Here is a 5,012-nt window from a genome sequence, read left to right as displayed (position 1 = left end):
TTAGAGGCGTTTTTTTTGGCAACTTTATTTACAAAATGTAAATTATTAGATTACAATTTTCAAAAGGACCAAGAAGGTTTTTATGCTTTAGGTAAAATACAAATAACATAATGACATACAAAATTCATTATCTATTCTTTTCACAGTTTTTGAGTTCACACAGTGAACATTTTCAATTCTAATTTTCTCTTTATAAAATTATGATCATAAAAAAAGGTTATTTAACGTACAGTCCCAAAATATTTATGGTTTTATCTTTGCTATGACAAAAGGAACAAAAAGGGTCAACATTTAACATATGTTTAGAAATAAATGAGTTAGCATACAATCTGTTTATGTAAAATATTGTCGGATTGACAGGATTGCACTGCACGGTTTCCAGATAAGGAAATTATGGCTGTGCGGTCAGGCACCAAGGAGCACAGGTGATGGATGTATCCATTTTTATTGCAAGGTTTGAACATGGTAAGGGTGATGACTGTTAAATGGCTGGTTTAATCTAAATAAAAAGAGAAAAAACTGCCATGTGATCATGAAGATAATAAACAGGCATGTTACCAAACAGTTATGTAATTTAACAGGAAACAGAAAAGTATAAAGAACATTTAACCAACTGTGTTCAGAGTGCTTATTGTTTATATCTGAGAGTGAAGAAGCCACACACAATGCTGGTACAGCTTAAAGACACAAAACCATTTCCAATTATCATTTCACAGCAGTAAAGTCAGTTTTACAGTAGGTTGGATATTCGATAAGACATTCAGATCCAGACCTCCAGACTCAGCAGCCGCATCTTACAGAGGTTGTGTTAGAAGTCGGACTTGCCTGAGTGATTTAGAATTAACATAAACATTGCCTCATGTTGCACATTTACTTTCATTGTCAAGGTGTCATTTGGTTATTTTAGATAAATATATAAATACATTTCTTTTATTCAAAACATCACAGTTCATATAACATAGTCACCCCAAACTGGGTTGGATTACATGGAAGCTATTGGAAAAAGTCATAAAAATAATATTTCTAAAAATATTATAGACCAAGTCCCGCGATTATCCGAAATTAAGAGATGAGCCCTATTTTGCTGTTTTGTATTGATTTTGATAAAGCTATTATAGTTAATGAAAAAAAATGGATAATTTGGTGTTATATTCATTCAAAATAAGCCTGCAACATGAATTTCAGTAATTTTTTGTGTGGAAAATAAAAATGAAACATTTAATTTCAGTAATTTTTTACCCAGCAGTTAATCAAGGGGGTAGGGGAGGTCTGATAGCCCTACCGTGACATGGGTGAACCAGGAAAGTAACATGGTTCCCCTGAACCCTCAGAACTCAACTGGCATGCTGTGGACATGCGCATTAGAATAGGCAGATTTCAAAACATTGCATGAAAATAATCTGTTGCAGTGAGTTAAATCCTCCACTTTCATCCACTCAACAATTTTTGGTATATCAACTTGATGGCTCAAAGTTTGCTTATGACATGTATTTGAAAGACAAGATTTAGGGCCCTGGTACACACAGTTAAAAAACAACTGTGACAGATTCTCAAGACTGTTGAATACAGTGCTTAGTGCAAATGCCAGTACGCTCACTGTGACCAGAAATCTGTCATTTTCACTCTGCCTGGGTGGAGTCTGCGAGTCACAGCAACACTGTTGAAACTGAAACACTGAAAACAGCTGAGAGACAAGGACTAGGTTCTGTGGAGCTTGCTTTCAGGTCATGAACCTGTGATACCTGGAGATTTGAAGGCTTTATCTTCTCCATATTCACTATTTCACATACATGTAAATCAGGTTCACCCATTTCCTCTGTCGTCTTCCACAGGAAAGATGCCCTATCATTAAAAGTGGAGGTCAGTTCCCAACCGGAGCGGCATTTTCTGCAAAGGGAAACACAAAATCCTGGACAGGACCAGAGTATAAAACTTCGTTCAGTTTAAATTTGGTGTTTAGCAAGTGTGAAATAGTGCGGTGTTAAATTACGGAGATCGAAACTGTGGCAAAGTATCTGCATTGTACAATAAAAATGTATTGCCCAAGTACATGACCCCCAGCTCACAGTGACATGGGTTACTTTGAATTATGAAGTAAGTTACATCTGAATTGGAATTTCAGTGGTTTAACTTTAAAAACTATGGTAATGTCACAGTTTGAAAAGGATTCAATTTTATGCAAACACCTGCATACATCAGGTTCAGTATGTATCCCAGGGATAAACACACTAAAATAACTAAAATGCACTCCAAAAACAGGCAACCAATAAACACTCTATAACATGCATGTAATGTATACGCAATTAATAAAACACACTAAGTACAATTAAAGCATGCGATACTTAAGTGATCTAAACCCACTGTGAACTAAACTGACTTTTAAAGTTGCTGTTGTGACAATAACATGATGAAATCCTAATCACCTATTCAAAGATGCCCTGGAATTTTCTTGTAAAACAAAATTTATGTTTTCGTTCACTGTTTCTCACCAAAATGTGTTGTGTGTACCTAAGACTTTACAAGAATGACCTTGTTTCTTGATATATCTAGCCTACTGGAAGTGTTTTTGTCAAGCAAAACCTATGCAGCCACCAGCACAGCACGAAATACATCCCTTAAGACAATGGAGACTGACCAGAGAGTGCTTTTTTTATTCATCAAACTGGTGTTGTCGGCAGGATCCCAACACAGCTGGATATGGGTAAGTACAATTAGGAATTATTTTTCATTTCCTCTTGTGTAATGACTCATTAAATGCAGGTTTGGACCCAAAAGCTCGACCCAGAGACCAAGCAGATAAATATGAAAGTTTGTCTTTACTCAAAATAAAAAAATGGGCAGGAGTCAGGAAACCAGGCAGACAAACAAAGAAAGGCAAACTTAACCAGGCAAAAAGGCAGAAGTCTGAGGTACAGGCAGAAGATTGGGTGGGCGTGCGGGCAGGCGGGCGGGCAGATGAAGTGAAGTGAAGTGGCTGGATCTCTTATTAGGGAACACATAAGATGAGAAGGAACAGGTGGAAATGATCTGGTATATATACTACAGGGATAATGAGGGAAGTGGGAACAGGTGAGCAGGTGGGTGGGGCAGTCAGGTGATAGAGACTGGCGGGAACAGGGCTGCGGTCGAATAGTCTTTTTTGCTTAAGAAGGTTCCTAACAGTGAAATGACCTGAAAATATTTAAGTGGCAGCCATGATAAAAGCTTGTTGAATTGTCTAAATGCTAAGAAATTATGCTTTAGTGCTTCCTTTCTTATCTCCTTTAGCGTAGGATACACTGGACCATCCTTTATGAAGGTAAAGAAGATAATGCTGTCCCACAATTCCTTGCGACGGCAACATTTAAAGCGACGCACCATTCGGCCATTCACGTAAAGCAGACTGGCAGCAGAGAGAGAGAGAAAGCGTGTGAATATGGACAGAATTGTGGATGTGATCATCACTGACTTTTTCACAATTTTCAACCAAACATGAAAAAGCTCATATAGTGGGTGTGACTGTCCCAAGCAGTTTGGAGACCCTTGGGGAGTAGGGGTCCTTGTTCAACTAGGAAGTAGAGAGAACATCTCAGAAGGACATGGAAGGGTTACAAGGCCAGTTATCTCTTATCTCTCATTTTTTCAATAAATCAAATATTTCTGGCACTCCCACTTCAGTACCCTTTCCCAGAGTCTTTTAGTATGACGCCTTTTACCACAGTTAGTCAAGTGAAAATGAACACAGACATTGTACAACTGAAGTCAGGTATGTCTATGGAAACACTTCAAACATGTAATTTATGACAAAAAATATACATTCTTCACAATAAATGTTATTTTCTACATTGTTTTGTTTTCCCTGCTGTACCGAAAACATACCAAACTGTGACCCTAAAATCGAGGTACATATCAAACCGAGAATTTTGTGTACGGTAATACCCCTAATGTTTAGTGGTACAATGTTCCAGACTTTGGTGTGATTTTTTAAAAACTGTTCGTTTGAATGTTAAATCCATATAATACACATTTTTGCATTGACAAATTGTGGTGTGGTGTGGTTCATCCAATGGTGTGACACTAAATCATTTGGTGTGACATTCAAAATTGTGACATTAAAAAGGCTTTATTAGTGATAAATCATAAAAATCTCAATGGAACACATGGAAAATAGTATCGGCAAGAGTCACAAGCATTTTGTTAGATTTATAACAGGGTTTGTCACCGGTGTTTGTGTGTAACTAGTAGCGTATTTCTGCAGCTCTAGCTCATCACAGTTAATTTTGTCCGATTCTTCATTGGAGTGACTATCTGCCATACATTTAAACGTACACTAGTTCTGCTCAAGCACTCATATCTCTCTCCTTTTAGCGACTTTCTCGCTAATCCCACAGTTTACACGCTATTCAGTTTTACTAGCTACTGTTCTTTTGCTTAGCAGCTAGCAATGGCTTCTCCCTCTCACTCTCCTGCTCTCTCCTGCTCTGTGTGTCAAATGTTTAGCTATTCCTCTGCCTCCTTTAGTGATAATGGTACATGTAATAAATGTAGTTTATTTGGAGCATTGAAGGCAAGGCTTAGAGAATTGGAAACGGGGTTCCTCACAATGGGAACTCAATTATTAGCTACTGTGGTTAGCCAGCCCCCAGTAGCCAGCCAGGACCAACCAGAGGTAGCGCCTATTAGCCATTCCCCGGCAGCTCCTGAGCAGAAACCAGGGAGGCTGGGTGACTGTCCGAAGGAAGCATAGCCCTAAGCAGAAGGTATATATAACAGAGGACTCCTATGCTAATTTCAGCCCCTCCCAAATTGACCATCTTGCTGATAGTGCTGTAGGCTCACTGTGAACAACACTCGATTCTATCGGCCCTCTAAAAAAGAAGATAATATAACAAAGAAGGTTAGCTCCATGGTATAACCCCCAAACCCGCAAATTAAAGCAAACAACACGAAAACTTGAAAGGAAATGGCGTTCCAACAATCTGGAAGAATCTCATGTAGTCTGGCAAGATAGGCTTAAAACATACAGGAAGTAT

Source organism: Siniperca chuatsi, linkage group LG17 (assembly GCF_020085105.1).
Source record: "Siniperca chuatsi isolate FFG_IHB_CAS linkage group LG17, ASM2008510v1, whole genome shotgun sequence".
Taxonomy (NCBI): Eukaryota; Metazoa; Chordata; class Actinopteri; order Centrarchiformes; family Sinipercidae; genus Siniperca; species Siniperca chuatsi.
This window is presented reverse-complemented; position numbering follows the sequence as displayed.